The following is a 22,563-nucleotide window of genomic DNA, read 5'->3' as shown; positions in this document are numbered from 1 at the left end:
GTCTCACACCATGCCTGTCATGTATTCGGTAACCATCAAAGATGTGTAAAATGAATGAATCAAATCTACCACCCCTTTGTTTGACAGATGTGGAAATAGATTCACAGCAAGTATTTATATGACTCTAAGATTATATTGTTAATTCCTGGCAAAACCAAGTCTAGGGGCACCTGGGTGGCTCCGTCGGTTAGGCATCCGACTTCAGCTCAGGTCATGATCTCACGGTCCATGAGTTCGAGCCCCGCGTCGGGCTCCGTGCTGACCGCTCGGAGCCTGGAGCCTGCTTTGGATTTTGTGTCTCCCTCTCTCTCTGTTCCTCCCGTGCTCGCACTCTGTCTCTCTCTCAGAAATAAAGATTAAAAAACAAAGTGGAAAAAAAAAGCCTAGAACCCTGTTACTCTGATCGCTAAGCCAGTGGTTTTTCCATGACATCTTGTTTCCCGGCTTGTTACAAATGAGTATGGAATTTCTCTGAGTGAGCGTAATCCATCATTTGCTTTCAGCTGAACTCCTGTTGACTCCCTGCAGAACCATTGGGAATATACCTACTGTGGGAACCAGTACAAAGAACAAACACGAAGCACAAAGAGAAGGGAGAGTTATTTGTTCCCTCCTAGTATTCTTGTGCAGAATGGATTGTATATTAGTAGTAATAAGACAGATTTAAGCTTAAAGCACGGAAGGCAAGTCAAAGGTTGTAGATGCAACAATTTCATACTAAGATATGAAAGACTGATCACGTGGAAGGTCCTCAAGGAAACTCAAACGATACACACGGGATCCTCTCCTGAGATTTTGGGCAAAATGCCAGAATAAAATAATGAAGTTTAGGAGAGACTCAGCAAAATGGGCTTCTTGGTCATCTTATGGAAACCTGGCTGTGTCATGTAGATCCAGGAGTACGCATTTTTTTTTCATCAAAAAAAATTTTTTTTTAATGTTTATTTTTGAGAGAGAGAGACAGAGTGCAAGCAGGGGAGGGGCAGCGAGAGAAGGGGAGACACAGAGAATCCGAAGCAGCTCCAGGCTCCGAGCTGTCAGCACAGAGCCCGAGGCAGGGCTCGAACTCACAGACTGTGAGATCATGACCTGAGCTGAAGTTGGATGCTTCACCGACTGAGCCGCCCAGGTGTCCCAGGAGTATACATTTTCATGCAAATCATGGAAATCAGAGTAGACAGTGGGCCATATTTTTAATGTTCATTTTAGGCCACTCCCTTGCCCAATTTTCCTTTGTCCCGTTGCCTGACTTCTATCAACAGCTTAACAAGTATTTATTCAGCACCTACTCTATATCATGCAGGAGGTAGGTGGCCGTGTTTTAAATATGAGTAGAATACGGTCTGTGCCCTCAAGGACTTCACAGTGTACTATGAATGACAGACACCTACACAGGTAAATTCTTAGAAATCTATTGACAGACATTTTACCCAACTTGGGAGGTGGTTCAGGGAAGGCATTCCCAGACTCAAGCGTCGCCAACCTTTTTAAAGGTCTGTAACCCAGGGCCAGTGCGTGCCATCATGACTGCCCTAAGGTATGCAGTCAGGATTTCTAAAATGTATGTCCTGAACACAGGACATAGATGATTCGCTTTTGCAAACCACACCGGTCCCTGCAACTTGCTGAAAATGATCCCAATGGCGTAGATCACCAAAGCCAGTTACTTGTTTTTACAACCAAGTGTGGAAGGCTATGCCTTTATTCTCTGTTTCATGGGGTATTTTTTAAGAACCTGGCTCTGGATAAATAGTTCTGTCTGATTCGGGTTGTCTCCAAAAGGCAAAACCGTTCATTTCCATTAATTCTAGCCTTCTTTCCTGACTTTCTATAAACCCTGGCTTTGGTTCATGCAAACTGTACGTCCGTCGAAGACTTAAAGAGATGTTGTAGCCTAGTAGAAAAAAAAAAAAATCCTGCAAGCCTTCTGATTTGGTGGCTGTCTCCCAGTTAGGTGCAAAATTGTCAGCTGAACTGTGACGATAAGAAGAGCCACGGGTGTTTGGGGAGGCTGCAAAATACACGGGAAACAATCCTCCAATTTCAAAGTACTCTGCCAGGGACTCTCCGGTTCCAAGGGCAAATATGTGCGAGCTGCACGTGCACAGAAAGTGCGGTAGTCAAAGCTGCAGCCACCGTAGCCCTGGGGCGCAGGCCAAGCAGACGCTCATCGGGGAATCGACGGTCTGATCTGTGAATAGTCCGCACTATGTAACTGAACCTGTTGAAAGAGAAAGCCAGGAGCGGGCTTACCCCTTCCCGCATGACGCTCACGCAAATTGCCCGCTACTGAAAGATCTCCGTGTGCAAGCGGGTGCTTTGGATGCACATAGGCACGTAATCAGAGACACAAGCCTTTGGGCCTCCATATTGATACGGCTGCTTGAACTGTGTTAAGTGCTAACTGGCTGTAATTGGTACCACACACTTACGAATGGAGGTTTTATGTTTGCCGGTGTCTCCTTTGCACGCCAACCTGGGCCGCTTGTTGCTACCCTGACGGCTCGCTGGCTGGCCGGCGGTCCCATGAGCAGCAAGGGTAAGAGGACTATACCGTGACATGGCTCGGGGGCACCGAAGCAGAGGTCCCTGCACATGAGTGACGGTCCAGACAGCAGGGAGCAAAGCTGCCGGTGGGTGGGCTGAGTCAGGCGGGAACGAAACTCTGCTTTCCCCGCGAGACGTGACGTGCTCCAGAAGCTTCTAGGAGGTTTTGGACACAGTTGCTAGACCCCTCCCTGTCTCCCACCATTCCTTGGCCAAAAAAAAAATCTCCTTTCTTGCTTTCTGTCCTCAAACTCCTCTCCGTTTCTGTTGACTTCTCTCCTTCTCTTTCCTCTACCCTCTGTTTCTCTATTCTTCCCTCCCCCCTCACACACACCTATATCCGAGAGTCCCCACACACTAATAGGCCTCCAATAAATCTACCGACCTCGAAACCCTGCCCCAAATCCCCAAGTATTACCCATCAGCAAATTCTGGGAAGCGAGTCCTGAGTGTAACCTCTTTGTTTTTTTTTTTTTAGTGTTTCTTATTTTGAGAGGGAGACAGAGAGAAGTGTGAGCAGGGGAAGGGAAGAGAGCGAGAGAGAGAGAGAGAGAGAGAGAGAGAGAATCCCAAGCAGGCTCCATGCTGTCAGCAGAGAGCCCAATGAGGGGCTCCCTCTCACGAACCATTGAGATCATGACCTGACCTAAAATCAAGAGCCAGTCGCTTAACTAACTGAGCCACCCAGGCACCCCCCTGAGTATAACTTCTATAAACCAGCCACCATACTACTCTGTGCAGTGCATTGAGGCTGTGTCCCCATAGGCCTTCCTAATACTCTTTTTAAATTTTTTTTTTTTTAAGATTTTTTTTCAACGTTTTTTATTTATTTTTGGGACAGAGAGAGACAGAGCATGAACGGGGGAGGGGCAGAGAGAGAGGGAGACACAGAACCGGAAGCAGGCTCCAGGCTCCGAGCCGTCAGCCCAGAGCCCGACGCGGGGCTCGAACCCACGGACCGCGAGATCGTGACCTGAGCCGAAGTCGGACGCTTAACCGACTGAGCCACCCAGGCGCCCCCTTCCTAATACTCTTAAAGGAGCCTCAGTCCCCTGGTAACTCCATCATCATCATCGTCACCATCATCTTCACCGTCGTCATCCTTCCTCATGTGCTGAACAGCCTTGAGGTGGAAAAGTTAAAAGAGGAATAATAGCCCTGCACTACGGTGTTTTGTACATTTCGCTGTATACCAACGCCGACCAGATTTATATGAAATTCCACCGAATAATTTTTTTCCGTGTTTACTTATTTTGAGAGAGACGATGCAAGCCGGGAGGGGCAGAGAGAGAGGGAGAGAGAGATTAGGAGAGAGAGACGATTCCAAGCCGGCGCCACACTGTCAGCACAGAGCCCGATGGGGGGCTGAAACTCGCACACCGTGAGATCATGACCTGAGCTGAAATCAAGAGTTGGGCGCTTAACCGACTGAGCCCCCCAGGCGTCCCTCCACTGATTAAGTTTTAAGAGGAGAGAAAAAGTATTGTGTTTGGTGGTCAAATATCTCTTTGCCCTGTAGTGTTGCCACAGAAAACACCTGAAGCCCCACAGGTCATCAGGATTCATCTGTTAGTCTGGAAAAGGGATTTAGTGCACGGCCATAATGCTTACTGAGGCACAGCCATGAAAACCTCAGAAATGGTTAATTCTAGGCACAAGCCATCCTCTATTCATTGCAGCTCAGCAATGACTCAGGGAAAGTGTAATTAACATAATACTATTGCCTCTTACTAGATGTCAGCATTGTTCTTTTTTTTCTCTCGCTTAATTATTTTTATTATTTTTTTCTTTCTTTCTTTCTTTAAATATGAAACTTATAGTCAGCCTGGTTTCCCTACAACACCCAGTGCTCCTCCCAACAGGTGCCCTCCTCCATGCCCACCACCCACACACCCCTCCCTCCCACCCCCCATCAACCCTCAGTTTGTTCTCAGTTGTTAAGAGTCTCTTAGGTTTTGGCTCTCTGATGTCAGCATTGTTCTAAGTGGAGTACATACATTAGGTCATTTAACCCCTACAACAACCCTAGGAAATATATAGGAATTTTATCTCCGTCGTCCAGATAAGGAAACTGAGGCATGGCAAATGTAAGTGACTTGCCCAAGGTTATACAGCTAATAATTGGCAGAGGTATTATTCAAACCCTACCAATTGTGTTTAATAAAAAAAAAAAAAAAAAAAAAAAAAAAAAAAAGACCGGAGTCTCAGGGCACCTGGGTGGCTCAGTTGGTTACGTGTTTGACTCTTGATTTCGGCTCAGGTCATGATCTCCTGCTTCGCTACCTCGAGCCCTATTTTGGGCTCTGTGCTGACAGCATGGAACCTACTTGGGATTCTCTCTCCCTCTCTCTCTCTGCCTCTCCCCTGCTCATCCTCACTCTCTCCCTCTTTCAAAATAAATAAATAAACTTAAACAAACAAACCTGGGTCTCAAGTATATCTATCCTGCTTACCAAGAGCTGCCCTTAGGCCGTATTGCAAACTCCCTTTCTTTGCCCATTGGCCAAATGTCTAGGGGCCAGTTTGCAAGATATCCTTTTCTTCAAGGCTCCTTTGATGTTCACTTGACTCCACCTTCATGTGGAAAGGGGGTTTTGGAGGAAAGGAGTTGGGGGAGCAAGTGTACTTTACCAAAGACAACATCCATTCTCGTCTACACCCTCATCTCATGGTCCTCTTAAGAATAGCTTGTGGGTTCGAGCCCCACATCGAGCTCCAAGCAGACAGTGCAGAGCCTGCTTGGGATTCTCTCTCTTTCCCTTTCTCTCTGTCCCTTCCCTGCTTGCGCTCTCTCTCTCTCTCACCAAAATAAATACATAAAGTTTAAAAATTAAAAAAAAAGAGTACAGTTATTGGGATGAGCAGTGAGTAATGTATAGAATTGTTGAATCATTATATTGTACACCTGAAATTAATATAACACTCTATGTTAATTATACTTGAATTAAAAATTAAAAATAAAATTGGGGCACCTGGGTGGCTCAGTCAGTTAAGCGCTGACTTCAGCTCAGGTCATGATCTCACGGTTCACGGGTTCGAGCCCCCCCATCCGGCTCTGTGCTGACAGCTCAGAGCCTGGAGCCTGCTTCGGATGCTCTCTCTCTCTCTCTCTCTCTCTCTCTCTCTCTCCCCCTCCCCTGCTCGTGCTTTGTATCTCCTTGTCTCTCAACAAGCAACAAATGTTAAAAAAAATTAATTTAAGAATAAAAAATTAAAGTAAAGTAAATGAAAGTGAAAATGTGGATGCCAGAGACCTATCCCAGACCTACTTTGTTTATGAGGGTACAGCCTATAAATCTGCATTTGTGAAATGCTTCCCAGGTGATTCTGAGGCACTTGAAAGTTTGAGAAGCAGAACTCCGAACCAACATGGCTTGGTGTAGAAAAGTTATACAGATCAAATGCAGACGTGTGTGAAAGCTATTTAGAGTTTCATAAAAATAACACACATTATTATTATTATTATTATTACGGGTGGGGTCAGGGAGAACAGAGCAGAGGAGGAATGTGGTTGGCAAGGACGGAAGGGAGGAGAATCCAGTTTCTTTCTTTTTCCCATCAGAGTCCAGACAATGGATTATAGTTTGGTGGAATTTCAAGGTTCTTTCCAAGTCACAACCTCCCCCCCACCCCCCGCCCCCAGCCCAGCCCCGCCCGCCTCCATGCATGCACAGCTTACTGTTAACAGTGAAGAAGCAGGCTCCTGTCTTCCACAATGTTCCTTCAGGTGAAAAACCTATCTGAGCAAGCAAGACACTGAATGCTTCCCCTTACCTAGTCCTTATTATACCCACATATGTACTGCTCACTTTCTTTCCTCTTCCTTATTAGGGACAAATGTAATTAAGCAATAGTTACATGCGCATTAGCAGAGATGGAGAAACAAAACACATATTTTTGTGCTCATTCATAACTAGGCTCAGGATGGCGATACCAGCGGTAGTCATCTTAAAAGACGCAGAAAATATCGTGCATTCTTCATGCTTAATGAGTCCAAACATTTGTTTTGCTTCTCCTACAAAGGGAGGGATCTATTTATTTTCAAGGAGCAGTACCCTCCTGAGGCCCCCTTCCTTACCTTCCACTCTCTGAAGCTTTAGTCAAAGGATTTCCTAAGGGATTTCAACACTTTGAAGATTCAAATTGGGTCTAGGGTTTTGTCCAAACATCTGGCTTTCAATTTCTGAATGCCTAGGTCATTCCTGCCTCTCGGAAAAGAATGTCTGCCCATTCTTGTCCGGTCCCTGAGTGCTCGATCACAGTGACTTTCTTCCCCTGCTATTTTGACTTTCCGACCAGGAAATGGATTTCATTAACTTCAGCTCGCGGAGCCGAGGCCGGGCCTGGGGTGACCCCAAAAGTCACTCAAACGTCCCATGCAAAGGGAGGCAAATGCTGGCCGGGAAATCACAACGAGGAGGCAAAGAAAGAGAGGGAGAGGAGATGAAATCAGGCTTCGACGAGTAGTTGGGCCAGGCCAGCCCCCTGGACGGGAGCCAGCGTTGGTAAAGCAGCAGCAGCCCTGGCCTTCACAGTCAGTCTGGAATGTGCTTCAATGCAGCCCAGACTCCATCCCGTTAGAGGCCTGGCGTTTGATGATTCAGCTGCTTCCCGGCTGCCAGGAGAGATTTGGCCAACTGTTTGAAAAACACTGTCTGCCCCAGACCACACTTGTTTTTCTTCTCTGCCTGTTGTCAGGGGCCTCTTCTGAAATGGAACACCTCAGGAAATCAGACCCAAACTCTGAGGAGTGTACGCTGCTTCTCGCGCCCCCCTTTTCAAAGGCACTTATACCAAAATAGGGATTGTTTGCGGCGGCGTGCTTTCCTAGCGGCGTTGGAAGCCGACAGTGTGTTATCAGGCAATGATCTCTCATTAGATCTCCCTTAGATCAAACGAAAGACATAGGGCGCTAGCGGACTCATCAGACATTAAAGGCACAGCTGAGACCCGCCCTTGCCGAACTCCCTGTACGTCAGTTGGTTTAACGATGCAAGGTAAAGGGTAGTGGAGATGGGCATTTTGGGAAAGAACCGAGCAAGAGACTCAGCTTGTAGGCTGGACTCTTGAACTCTACTGTTGACTCCTGAAAAGTTGAGTTACCGGCCCAACGGTCGCACAAGGAAGCCGACGCTCGACGCTCAAGGCGGACAAGGCTGGCTCGTGCAGAAATGAACATACGCCTGGGGTGTGAGCCTAAGTCGTTCCGGAAACACGCTTGTGATCCAGAGCACTCGTACATCAAAGCGAATTTCAAGAGCCACTGGCTCAGCTGGGATCTTGTGCCGGTCGGCCTCACGTACCATACGCATCGCAAGACATCGCTCGTTCATCAAGTTAAAATTTACGAGAAATGTGCGACACTCGCAGAACAAGATCCTCGCAATCCAACGTTTCACTGTGTTACTTCAATACAGCTAAGGGTTAAGCGGATGGTCTTTGGGGTCAGACTGCCTCAGCGTTAGCCCTACCCCACTCATGTGCGCGCTCTCTCTCTCTCTCTCTCTCTCAAAATAAATAAATAAATAAATAAATATTTTAAAAAGTACTGAGGAGGGGCGCCTGGGTGGCTCGGTCGGTTAAGCAGCCGACTGCGGCTCAGATCATGATCTCACCGTCCATGGGTTTGAGCCCCGAGTCGGTCTCTGTGCTGACAGCTCGGAGCCTGGAGCCTGCTTTGAGTTCTGTGTCTCCCTCTTTCCCTGCCCTTCCCCTGTCCACACTGTCTCTCTCTCAAAATGAATACACGTTAAAAAAAAATAAACTACAAAATAAATGACGATGAGGTCTTTGTTAGCTCCTTGCTCAGGGAGGAAGCAGAGTTACCCAAGCAAGAGGAAATCAAAAATGGAATTAACTCCTCCCTCCTCAATCCTTAAATGCTTTATTGGTCTCAATAGTCCCTTGGGCCAGTCAGCTGAAAACAGAAGCAGCTGGAGGCAAAACCAATTGTAAATTGGCAATTACCGAACTCCTGCATTTAATGAAAATGGTTAGTCGTCAGACTTTTGGCCCCCTCAGTATCTCTCAGTCTACCCTTTATTCCCCTTGAATGGTGAAAACCTGGGCAGGAAGGATAACAAGGGAGAGAACCAAACCCCTGGCCCTGAAAACCTCACCTGTGGCCTGACCTTGACAACGGGCTTGCCTTCCCAAAGAGTGAGACCTTGCTGAGAAAAGACGCCAGGCCAAACAGTTACAATGATTCTGTGTTCTCTCGTGCCCCAGCATGTTCCTCAGCTGGGAAACATCATGCTTTAGAAGACAAAAAAACCACGATGCCTCCCTTCTCTTGCACTTGCTGTGTGAAGACACACAAGGTCCCCTCATCGCACCTGTTCTTCGGTAAATACGTTGAGTTTCAGGAGGACAGCACTGCTGTAGCTGCATCTTGGGGCGTAAAAACAAACTGGATCCAAATCGACAGATTCTCAAAGGATGAGTTATTGTGTCCCTGGAGAACTTGTCTACACAGTATGTAACCGGACGTTTTGCCTGAACCTACAGAATGGCACCTGCGAGTTGGAACACCCAACTCACCCTTGGATGTGGAACACCCTTGCTTGTGACTGTGGTTCTGCAAAATCCGAAGGAATTCCCTCCTTTCTCTTCCTTGATGTCTACTGGGGTTTCAAAGCAGCTTCAGGAGAATTCCTGATGTCTGATAACTTTGACCTCCTCAGGCCCTTCTCGCCGCTCGGTCCCCCCACCCCCTTCATCATTAACATCTTCACTGGGTCTAAGAAGATACACAGATCGTTAACCCCTTTTGGAACCCTTTTTGGAAGACTTGGTTCCTACAGGCGCAGTCATTAAGAACCACTTTTTTTTTTTTTTTAATTTTTCAAGAAGGAAACAGATTCAAATATACGCAGGAGCCATTTTCTATTATTATGTAAGAACAGTAAAATACTATAAAGTGGGTTCTCAGCATTTTAACAAAAGCAGCGAACAATACTTGAATAGCGTCTATAAACGACAGCCCACTGGTCTGTAATTCTTAATAGCCATTTATTGGGCACAGCAGAATACAGAACAGACTATTCTGGTGTAGAGATTTCTGTAAGAGCCCATTCCAAAAACCAGTCTGGGCTGCAAAGTAAAGCTGGCTGGACTGTGGATAAGTGGGTCCTGTTGGCAATGCTTTAAAGAGCAAGGCATCTGAGTAAGGCATCTGGATGGAGGCTTTATAGACATTTAAGCTTGTCCCTGTGGGGTGGGAAAGGAAAAGGAGATGGGCCCTCAAAGCGCTGTGGGTCCAAAACCGTGAGAGTCAACTTACTCGAGTATGATTAAGCTGCACGTAACTGCCTTATGCTACTCCAAATCTGAGCTGCCCTAAAACCTAAGCCTGAACTACCTGTTTTCTGTGTAGGGTATCTCAATGGAAGATCCATTGAGAGAGACAACTCACTGCGTAGGTTTTATATCACAGTATAGTTTAATAATAGAGGATCAGAAGAAATTAAGGTAGTGCTAAGTGGTCTCGTCATCTCCCTAATGGAACAACTCTACCACGGCAGTATTTCTTGCCAGAGTTGTGGCCAGGTATCTCAAGTCAGAAGATCCTTTCCCTGGCAAGTGCTGGAGATACTTAATGCAAACAGGCATATATGATAACCAAGCAAACAAGGGTCCTTTTTTGCACGTATGCCTGATTCAACTTGAGAAGTTTATGTATTTGAAAGAGAGAGAGAGAGCAGGGGAGGGGCAGAGAGAGAGAAAATCACAAGCAGGCTCTGTGCTGTCAGCACAGAGCCCGACCGGGGCTCGATCTCACGAACCGTGAGATCATGACCTGAGCTGAAATCAAGAATCGGATGCTTAACTGACTGAGCCACAAAGGTGCCCCTATATCTGTTTTTTAAGTTTATTCATTTATTTTTTTTAGTAATCTCTACACCCAACGTGGGGCTTGAACCCATAACCCCAAGATCCAGAGTCGCAAGCTCCTCTGACGGAGCCAGCCAGGCGCCCCTGTTTATATCTTTTAAAGCCAGGCCTAGGTCTGAACTGGGCTCTTTTCTAAGCGACATAAATCTTTTCACACGGCAAAGGGACCTTTTCCTCAAAGATGAGTCAAATGAACTCACTGGTAGTCTATGGGAGCTTCTCAAGATGTCTACCTTACTCTCCCAACGGTCCTTAGGATAGTATGGCCACCTCAGTGGTATGGAAGTGTGAATTTCCAATCATTGGAGTGTGAAACTTAATACACTGAAAGGTCAAGACTTTATTTTATTTTGTTTTATTTTCAAGTAGGCTCCACGCCTTGAACTTATGGCCCTGAGATCAAGACACGAGCTGAGATCAAGAGTTGGACACCTAACTGACTGAGCCACTCAGGCGCCCCTCAAAAGTCGAGACTTCAAAATGTGATCAAATAAGGAGCTCGAACACAATTACTGAACGAGAAAGACAAACATAGTTTATGTAATTCACATGAGGGAGAAGCTAGATTCTTCTGCTTAAGTAGCCAGATGTGATAGAAAGAGAACTAAAAGTAGGAGCAGGAAGGAAAGGAGACATAAATATGATTCATTACATATCCATTATGTTCCATGTCATTTAATTTAATTTCCACACGAAGGCTAATATTTGGCCATATGGCAATTATGCATCGGTATGATCAAGCCAAATCATTTTCAGCAGGTGTTGTTTGGATTGGTCAGTGCCCGTGTTCTACCAGTGGTCGAATACTTGGAGACCGGATAAGCCTCAACGTCAGAAGACCTGGGTTCCAGTCATGGTTCTTCCATTCTCTAGCTGCACATGCCGAGGTAAGGAGTTCCTTTTCTCTGGGGTGCCTGGCTGGCTTAGTGGGTGGAGTGTGCGACTCTCGATCTTGGGGTTGTGTGTTCAAGCCCCATGTTGGATGCAGAGATGACTTAAAAATAAAAATTTTAGGGGCGCCTGGGTGGCGCAGTCGGTTAAGCGTCCGACTTCAGCCAGGTCACGATCTCACGGTCCGTGAGTTCGAGCCCCGCGTCAGGCTCTGGGCTGATGGCTCGGAGCCTGGAGCCTGTTTCCGATTCTGTGTCTCCCTCTCTCTCTGCCCCTCCCCCGTTCATGCTCTGTCTCTCTCTGTCCCAAAAAATAAATAAATAAATAAATAAATAAATAAATAAATAAATAAAATAAAAAAAATAAAAAATAAAAATTTTAAAAATGAATTCCTCTTCTCTTTTTTCCTTTTCTTTTTTTAATTAAGCTCTACATCCAACATGGGACTCAAACTCACAACACTGAGGTCAAGAGCCCCACACTCCACTAACTGAGTCGGCCAGGTGCCCCAAGAATTCCTCTTCTCTTGATCTCGCCTTCTTTACCCCCCATATTGTTATTTTGGGTATCAAATGAGATAATGATGTCAAAGTGATTTTTAAGCTATTTTCCTTTAGAAATGCATTATTGCTTTCAATATTTGACTATTAGAAAAATATCTTAGGGGTTCCCTAGTGGCTCAGTTGGTTGAACATCTGACTCTTGATTTCCGCTTGGGTTGTGATCCCAGGGTTGTGGGATCAAGCCCTGTGTCGGGCTCTGAGCTGAGTGCTGAGCATAGAGCCTGCTTGAGATCCTCTCTCTCTCTCTCTCTCTCAAATAAAAAAATAAATAAAAACATGTAAAATATTTAAAACCCTTATTTCAGTAGTAATATTATTAGAAAAAGCAGTAAATAAAAGACGGGAGCAGGATTTAGCTGCTCTGGTTGAAGCAAAGGTGGATGTTCTAATTTCCCTGACAATTCTCCTCCTCTTTACCCTCATAAAGTTCTATGAGGCCCTTGCTCATAACCCTAGATTCCCAGAGAAATTCGGTTTGAAAATATGAAAATTACTTATATAATCCACACTCTCATGTTCAGATGGGCCGATGATCCAGAGAGGGAAAAGAATTTGCCTCACGTCCTCCAACTCATAGGAGGGAGAGCTGGGACTAGAAAGCACACAACACATACACAACAATGTATTTGTATATTGGCAAATATACAAGGCAATATATTTCCCTCCTGTACTGGAGATAGGCAAGGATACTGTATCAGATGTAAAGTGTCTGAATTAGGGTAAATACACTAAGTAGGTTGTCTTGATTCTGCTGTTTTGATGTGAAAATATTTGGGCCATAAGAACAAAGAAACAACCTTTCAAGCTTAAATAAAATATTGTCAAGCAGCTGGCCCAATAAATATGGGGTTTTTTTTCCACTCTACGTCCCCTTTCCCAAGCCTTACCTCATCCCAAACACTCGTTGTATCAAATGGCCGGTCAAAATGGAAATGGGGAAGGGTTAGGTTCTAGTCTTTTGGAGTCAGTTTCATATTTTACTAATTGTGTTATGAATTTTATCAAAGTAAGGTCAAAGTAATATATGCACACAGTAACAAATCAAGTCTCTCTTCCCATTCCCCCTCCTTGGAAGCAATTTATTTTCCCAGTTTCTATTTGTACTTCCTGAATGGAGCCAAGGCCAGTGTCAAACTACCTTGGATCACTATGTTCGTCATGTGCTGGAGTACAAGGGCTTACAAGCAACAGTTGCTGGCTATATATCACAGTGTTCTTTCTGTTTCTACCTCTCTTTGGTCCCCCAAGATTGAGGTTAAGGCTATGGTCCTCTGTAAGACTGCCAATAGAGCCCCACCTTCAACTTTGAGAAGCAACAGTTGAACCGGACCCCAGACTATCTTGTTTATTCTTTGATTCTAGGACTTAGCACATAGCAAGTACTCAATAGTACTTCACAGTAGGTACTTCAACGTTTGTTGAAGATTTAATTAACTAGTCAACCAGCAAGGGTTCTTAAGGAGCCAGTACAACAGCACTGTTGGCGATCACTGGCAGTGACCAAGGCAGTCTACTCATCCATGTGGGCCTAAGCAACCAGCCTGTAAGGAAAGACATAGAAACCTGTGCATGGAAGAAAGTCCTAACACTGACCGTGGCTCAATCCGGGAATCAATCCACAAGGAATAGCTGCCCTAACGACACTCGTTTATTGAGTATCTGTACTCAATAAATGTTATATGGAATACTTATCTGAGTCCTATTCACAACTCTACGAGAGACTATCCCCACCGCTGATGGGGAATACTAGATTCAGAGAGAGAGTGCATTCTGACTAAGGTAATACAGTTAGTACAAAGCGATGGAGTAGGGTGGGGTTCAAGTCTAGAAAGTTTGACTCAGGAGCCTGTGTTCTACATGTCTTAGAAGCACATACTATGGTGTCTTTCACAGCAGATGCTAAATATATGTTAAGTCTCTTCTGGTCTTGGGAAGTAAAGGAAAGGAACTCAAACACTTAAATACGGAATCCGATCATATTGAGGGGCAAAAACAACATTAATACTGTTTTTTAAGTGTGTTTATTTATTTTTGAGAGAGACAGAGAGAGAGCACGAGCCGGGGAGAGGCAGAGATAGAGGAGGACAGAGGATCCCAAGCGGGCTCTGTGCCGACAGCAGAGAGCCCAATGCAGGGCTCGAATTCACGAACCGTGACATCGTGACCTGAGCCGAAATCAAGAATCGGATGCCTCGCCGACTGAGCCACCCAGGCACCCCACATTAATACCGTTCTTAATCACCTTCCCCACTTCCCACTGCCCTTAGCTTCCCCCCTCCGCCCCCGAAGGCCATCCAGTCTGATCTTCAAGTCAATGTGCTAGAACTGGCTGCCTTCCTGCCATAGGACTCCATCCAAAACTACACCCACACAAGCCATGTGTCTACTCCCTCCGGTATCTTATTAAAGGCCATGTTGATGATCCAAACAGAATGGGAAAATTATGTTTGGGGAGAAGATCGTATGCCTGAATATACTTGGCTAGGACAGAACTTGCCGGTCTGTGGATGTTTTCTAAGGCTCCCTCCAGGAGAGGAGTGAATTCTGCTTCCTAAACTCTCAAGACAGAATCTGTAATAAAGCTGCATTTTGTCACACTTCATACTCTCCAAAGAACTTGTGCAGATGTTACCACATGGAGTTAGGCTGCACATTCAGTAAGTATTTATGCATCCTACTATGTGCCAGGTTTTATACTGGGTGTCAGCTTAAGCAAATGAATAAGGTTAATGGCTACCCAGCCTTTCAACCTCAATGCGAACGTCACTTTTCCAGGGAGGACTTTGCCCCCCACCCCACTCAGCCTATCCTGCTTTGTATCCATCGTAAGACTTATCACAGTTTAATTAGAGTTGCTTGTATCTTGTCTCATTTCCCTACCTGCGCTGGAAGCTTCAAAAGGGTTGAGACTTGGGGCGCCTGGCTGGCTCAGTATGTAAAGCGTCTGACCGGCTATAAGGTCATGATCTGACGGTTTGTGGGTTCAAGCCCGACGTCGGGCTCAGTGCTGGCAGCTCAGAGCCTGGAACCTGCTTCGGATTCTGTGTCTCCCTCTCTCTCTGCCCCTCCCCTGCTTGTGCTCTGTCTGACTGTCTTCTCTCTCTCTCTCAAGAATAAACTTTTTTTTTTTAAAAAGAGGGTTGAGACTTTGTCTTCTTCCCCACTGAATCCTCACACATAGCACAGTGGGGGTAGAGTTCACAGCTGGGAAAGGGACATAGACAAGTACACACATAACCACAATAATCTAGTGCCGATGCCTTCGGAAAAGGCTGTTTAGAGTAGGGACCTAACCACAGGAGGAACAGAAAAGGTTTCCATGATGGGGTTACACTTAAGAGGAGCGTTGAAAGATTATAAGGAAACAAAGATGGGTAAATACTCCCCAAAAGAGAAAGCGACATAGACAATATCCTATGCTAGGGAGCCCCTGAGGGATTTTAAATAAGGAAGTAATAAAATCTGCTTGGCCCACTGAAAAGATCTACCTAGTCGCAATGGAGAAGGTCGATTGGAAGGGGCCAGAGTGGAGACGGAGAGACTGGCCAAGACACTATAACGAACGTAGGCCACTGCGTCTCAGGTTTTGATTGAGCACAGAAATCACCTCAAGATCTTGTTAACAGGGGCGCCTGGGTGGTTCAGTCGTTTAGGCATCCGACTCTCGGCTTCAGCTCGGGTCACGATCTCACAGTCTGTGAGTTCGAGCCCCAAGTCGGGCTCCGTGCTGAGAGCGTGGAGCCTGGTTGAGATTCTTTCTCCCTCTCTCTCTCCCCTCCCCGGCTCGTGTTCTCTCTCAAGAATAAATAGGTGAACATGGGGCGCCTGGGTGGCTCGGTCGGTTAAGCGTCCGACTTCGGCTCAGGTCATGATCTCACGGTCCGTGGGTTCGAGCCCCGCGTCGGGCTCTGTGCTGACCGCGCAGAGCCCGCTTTGGATTCTCTCCCTCTCTCTCTGCCCCCACCCCCCCGACTTGTGCACACGCACATGCGTGTGTTCGCACGCACACACATGCACTCTCTCTCTCTCTCTCAAAAATAAATAAACTTAAAAAAAAAGAAGATTACATATCTAATTAGCTACTAAAGCGGTGACCAGGACCCAAACCTGCCAACTTCTCACCCCACTTACTTGGCCACCCAAAAGAAGTGACACAATACGGCTACAAATCACTAGTGTTCCAAGTAAAATTGAATGATTCCAAGTAAAATAAAAAAAAAAAACAAAAAACAAATTTCGTTCACATTGGTTCCATCTGAAATTTACCCAGCTTAACTATTTCTTCAGCTTTTTGAGCCTGCCACAGTTTGTCTAGCATCAGGCAGAAATACATATACCAAAAAATGATGTATTTAACTCTCCTAGGTTAAAATACAACAGCATTTTGTGGTGTGTTTAGTTAAGAGTACTATGATATCAAGGAGTTATGTCACGGAGTCACTGGGTGCTCCCATCCTGAGTTTGACCGAGCGAAGTGTTTACAAGGGGGGCAGGGGTGGGATCCGACCCAGCTCTCAAAGGGTGGGAAGGAGTTAGACAGGCTGAAAGAAATGAGAGACGCATTTGCACAGGTAGAACAGCACAAATAAGATCCAGACGCAGGACAGGGCACCCGGCTGGGTCAGTCGGAGGAGGATGCGACTCTTGATCTAGGGGTCGTGGGTTCGAGCCCCACATTGGGTGTAGAGGTGACTTAAATCAATAAAACGTGGGGGGCGGGGGGTGGAAAGATCCAGAAACAGGAAAATACATAAAGTGAATCGCATATATGAATTACATGGTAAGCCTCTGCTCACTTTTCCAAAAAAAAAAAAAAAAAAAAAAAATCAGTCATCACGAAAAAGGAGAACCACAAGTGGCCTTCTCCGTACCAGTTGGTTAGGAGAGAAGAATTCCCATTGCAAAATAGAATGCTGCCATTTGAGGAAGTGAGGTGGACGTAGGGCTGGAGGATATGACGTGAGGTGACACCAAAGAGATGAATATCATATCCGTATATCTATCCATCTGTCTGAACGGGCACATGTTTAATGACTATCCCACCGCCGGGGAAAGGAGGGGCTCTCTAGTTATTCTGTTCACACCCTGACCACTGCCCCATCCCCATGCCCAAGAAACATTCGCAAATGCAAGGGCTGTATGTTTAACCATTTCAGGAACTGCCGAACTGCTTTGTGCACCATATTACAATCCCACCAGCAAAGTATGAGGGCTCCCATGTGTCCACATCCCCATCAACATGTGCTATCGTCTTTTTTTTTTTTAAGTTTATTTATTTATTTTGAGAGAGAGAGAGAGCATGTGTGCACACGCACGCGAGACTTGGGGGAAGGGCAGAGGGAGAGGGAGAGAGAGAATCCCAAGCAGGCTCTGCTCTGTTAGCACAGAGCCTGATGCGGGGCTCGAACTCGTGAACCATGAGATCATGACCTGAGCCAAAATCAAGAGTCGGAGGCTCGACTGACTGCGCCGCCCTGGTGCCCCTATCTTTTTGATTATACCCATCCTGCTGGCTGTGAAGCAGTGTCTCACTGTGGTTTAGTTTTGCATTTCCCTGCCGGCCGATGATGTGGCATACCTTTCTAGCTGGTTCTTGAAAGCTGACTACAGGCATCTGTTTCAAACCCTGGTGACACAGAGTTACCCTATGGCCCAGCAGTTCTACTCCTGGGTACGTGCACAAGAGCATTCGAAACATGTTCGCACACACACAATTATACAGGAATGTTCGCGGTAGCATTATTCATAATAACCAAAAAGTGGAAACCACTCAAATACCTGTCAGCTGATGAATGGATAAACAAAATGCAGTATGCAGTGCACCTGTACCAGGGAATGCTATTCCGCCATAAAGAGGAGTGAAGTACCGATATCTGCTCCGGGATGGATTGATCTTGAAAACATTATGCTCAGTGACAGACGCCAGACACAAAGGTCACAGGATTCCATTTATACGAAATATCCAGAATAGGTAAATCCATAGAAACAGAAAGCAGATTGCTGTTTGCCAGGGGCCGAGGGGAGGGTGAATGGGGAGTAACTGCTTGATGGATGTGGGGTTTCATTTCGGAGTGATGGAAACGTTTTGGCGCTTAGATGTATGCCACTGAATCGTTCACTTTAAAACGGTTAATTTCATATTAATTTCACCTCAAGGCAGAAAATAAAGACCCGCGGGAAGCTGGCTTAAGCACACCACTGCCTGAATACTTTGTTCCTCCAAAGTCCGGAAGATCCCACCGCCGCCACCGAGGCAATGACTGGCAACTTGAAAGGAAAGGGCGTGAACCCTAAAAGATCGAAGTTCAACAGTATCTCAAGTGTATTCTTCTATATCACCTCTCTGTCCACCTTCCTACTCACATTAATTCTTTAAATTTTTTTAAGTTTATTTATTTAGTTTTGAGAAAGAGAGAGAGGCAGAGAGGGGCGGGGAGAAAGAACATCTCAAGCAGGTTCTGTGCCGTCAGTGTGGAGCCTGACGCGGGGCTCAAACCCACGAACCGCAGATCACGACCGGAGCCAAAATCAAGAGTTGGACGCTTAACCGCCTGACCCACCCAGGGGCCCCCATATTCATTCTTATCGTGCTCCTCACAACAATTTTATATATGGGGAAATTGAGAACTGGGAATAATAGCCAAGATCATACACAGCCAGGAAGTGGCAGAGATGGGATTTCAACTTTGGTCTACCACAGCCCATGCTCCATTGGGCTCTGACGCTGTTAGCTCAGAGCCTGCTTGGGGTTCTCTCTCTCTCTCTCTCTCTCTCTCTCCCTTTGCCCCTCCCCTGCGAGGGCATGCTCTCTCTCTCTCAAAATAAATAATAAACATACTTTTTAAAGAATGATATGGGGGCACCTGGATGGCTCAATCACTTAAGCCTCCAACTCGAGATTTTGGCTCAGGTCATGATCCCACGGTTTGTGAGTTTGAGCCTTGCATTGGACTCTGTGCTGGCCGTGTGGAGCCTGCCTGGGATTCTCTCTCTCTCCCTTTCTCTGCCCCTCCCCAGCTTGCTGTCTTTCTCTCTCTCATAGTAAATACATAAACTTTAAACAATAAATAAATAAATAATGATATGGCCAAGACCATGGGACTTCTGACCCGAGGCTTCCTTTGGCCTCATTTTCAGAAAATGCAAAGAGGAACTTAAATATTTCAGGGTTCTGTAGGGAGCTGAGATATGTATTGCTTTCAGGGCCCTGAAAGGCCATCTTTTCTAAAGACCTCACCAGATAATTGAAACTTCCACAAGAGAAGCGACTTGCCTAAGATCACACAGTTGGTGAAGTCAAGAACCAAGACTAGGTGACGAAGTAACTGGGAGAAGTTTCTCCTCATCCTCAGCCTCTCCATTTCCCACTTTTTGCTTTCTGGTATATTCCTTATTTACAAATTACCTATAATGATATTTTACCGACTTGTTATTTATTGCTGGAATATTTTATTTGTTAATTTTTAATATATATATATATATATATATATATTTAATGTTTATTTATTTTCAGAGAGAGCGCAAACAGGGGAGGAGCAGAGAGAGAGAGAAAGGGAGAGAGAGAGAACTCCAAGCAGGCTCTGCGTTCGCAGCACAGAGCCCAACGCGCGACTCCAACCAACGAACCTCAAGATTACGACCTGAGCCGAAATCAAGAGTCGAATGCTTAACCAACTGAGTCACCCAGCCGCCACTATTGCTCGGGTATCTTAAAGCCAGTCCTAGACAGCAAAGGTATATATTCTTAAAGAAAAGCAGAATGGTATAGCAAAACACAAATAAACACAAAGCTACACTGGGCTGAAGGTAGGAGGCCTACGCCTTGTTTAGTTCTAAATAGCCAACTTGTTTAAGCCCTTAGTCTCAGACCTCTTTCCCTAAGAAAGAAAAAACAACAGGGGCACCTGGGTGGCTCAGGGGGTTCAGCATCCGACTTGGGCTCAGGTCATGATGTTGCCGTTTGTGAGTTTGAGCCCCACATCGGGCTCTCTGCTGTTAGCACAGAGCCTGCTTCGGATCCTCTCCCTCTCACTCTGCTTCTCCCCGACTCTTGAGCGCTCTTGCTCTCTCTCTCTCTTTCTCTCTCTCTCTCATAAATAAATAAATATTCAAAAAAAGAAAGAACGGGTGCCTGGGTGGCTCAGTCGGCTAAGCCTCCAACTCTCGGTTTCAGCTCAGGTCGTGATCTCATGGCTTGTGAGTTCAAGCCCCACATCGGGCTCTCTCCTGTCAGCACAGAGCCTGCTTCACGGATCCTCTGTTCCCCCCTCTCTCTACCTCTCCCCCTCCCCAAATAAATAAACATTAAAAAAAAAATAAACAGACGGGGTGCCTGGTGGCTCAGTCAGGAGAGCTTGAGACTCTTGATCGGGGGTTTGTAAATTCAAGCCCTACGTTGGGTGTAGAGATTACTTAAGAATAAGAAGTCTCTTTCTTCTTCCCTTCCCTTCCCTCCCTTCCCCTCCCTTCCCCTCCCTTCCCCTCTCCTCCCCTCTCCTCTCTTCCCCTCTCCTCTCCTCCCCTCTCCTTTCCTCCCCTCTCCTCCCCTCCCCTCCCCACCCCTCTCCTCCCCTCCCCTCTCCTCCCCACCCCTCTCCTCCCCTCCCCTCTCCTCCCCTCTCCTCCCCTCCCCTCTCCTCCCCTCCCCTCTCCTCTCCTCTCCTCCCCTCTCTTCCCCTCCCCTCTCCTCTCCTCCCCTCTCCCTCCCCTCTCCCTCCTTCCTTTTTGTTTATGGAGGTTTGCAGTTTTGTGGAAGGCTGTATTTTAGAAGTTTTATGCTGCCATCTGCTGGGTGAGGAGGCAGCACTCAGCCGGAGCAAGGAAATCTTTCTGCCAGACTCACACAGCAGACAACAAACAGGAAACCCACACAACTGAAGGCACCAGACACAAAACCCAAACAGCAACTTAATACTTTTATGGCTCATCAGTTTACTCACAATGTATTATTTCTGACCTGAGTGAAATGCGATTATTTCTGAAAATTTGTAAAATCCGGAAAAGTAGTAACACCAACTTCCTGTAGTTCCCAAATTCTAAAAGGCGATGGTGCATTTCCTTCCCAATCTTTAATACATTTTTTTTTTTTTTTTGCAATACTCTTTCAGTCAACAAAGGTTTATTAGCACCTTCTATATACTAGGCACTTTGTTAGGCACTGGAGATTAAAACAGTGAAGAAAAGAGGCACCTGGGTAGCTCAGTCAGTTAAGGGTCCCCGACTTCAGCTCAGGTCACGATCTCAGTTTGTGAGTTCAGGCCCCCGCACTGGGCTCTGTGCTGACAGCCCAGAGCCTGGAGCCTGCTTCTGATTCTGTGTCTCCCTCTTTCTCTGCCCCTCCCCTGCTCATGCTCTGGCTCTCTCTCTCTCTCTCTCAAAAATAAAATAAAAACATTAAAAAAAATTAAAACAGTGAAGAAAAAAATCAAGAAAGTCCCTGCCCTCATAGTGGTTACATTCAAGAGTAGGGGCAACAATAAACAAATGAAGATATCATCGAATGCTATATAATTATAAATGCTGTAAAGAAAAAGAAAACATGATGGGGCGTGGGGGACACCTGGGTGGCTCAGTCGTTTAAGTGCCCAAGTCTTGATCTCAGCTCAAGTCTTGATCTCAAGGTCTTGAGACAAGCCCCTCATTGGGATCCTCTGGGCATGGAGCCTACTTTAAAAAAAAAATTTTTTTTTTTAAAAGGAAGCATGAGGGGCTCCTGGGTGACTCAGTCGGTTGAGTGTCCGACTTCAGCTCAGGTCATGATCTCACAGCTTGTGAGTTCGAGCCCCGCATCGGGCTCTGTGCTGACAGCTCAGAGCCTGGAGCCTGCTTCAGATTCTGTGTCTCCCTCTCTCCCTGCCCCTAACCCACTCACATTCTGTCTCTGTCTCTCTCAAAACTAAGTACCCATTAAAAAAAAGAAAAAGAAAAAGAAAGCATGATGAGGGGACAGAGTGATTGCAGTGCCGTTTTAGATAAGGTGGTCATGGAAGGTCCCTCTGAGGTGGTGGGAAAGCGGTATTTGAGCTTCTCAAATGATCAGAGGGAGGGAGCCATGCCAATGTCTGGAGGAAGAGTCTTGTAGGGGGAAAAGTGTCCTAGGCTGATGGAAACGCAAGTGCAAATAGTCTGAGGCAGGGAGCAGCCTACTGTGTTCGAGGCATAAGAAGGAAGCTGGTGTGGCTGGAAAGGTACGTCGGGGAGGAAAATTGGAAGGAAAAAAGATTAGAGAGCAAAGCCAGGGATCAAATCACAAAGGGGCCAAGTCACGTACAGATAACTCTGTACCCCGTTTAAACCCATTTAACATAGCAGAGCTGTAGCTTGAAGGATGGGCGGGATCCAACAAGGAAGCCCAAGAACCTCCCAGAAAGAGTCCTCCAACCTGCACTCGTATCCACTGGATAGCGTTTCAGAGTGGAAGTGGAGAGGAGGGGACAGAGTGCAGGTACTGACATATGTAGAAAGTAATAAGCAAAGGGGCGCCTGGGTGGCTCAGTCCATTAAGCATCCATCCATCTCGGCTCAGGTCGTGATCTCACAGTTCATGAGTTCGAGCCCCGCGTTGGGCTCTGCGCTGACAGTGTGGAGTCTGCTTGGGATTCTGCCTCTCTCACTCTGCCCCTCCCCACCTCTCTCTCTCTCTCTCTCTCTCTCTCTCTCAAAATAAATA

Source organism: Neofelis nebulosa, chromosome X (genome assembly GCF_028018385.1).
Source record: "Neofelis nebulosa isolate mNeoNeb1 chromosome X, mNeoNeb1.pri, whole genome shotgun sequence".
Taxonomy (NCBI): Eukaryota; Metazoa; Chordata; class Mammalia; order Carnivora; family Felidae; genus Neofelis; species Neofelis nebulosa.
Note: the sequence above shows the minus strand (reverse complement) of the source record.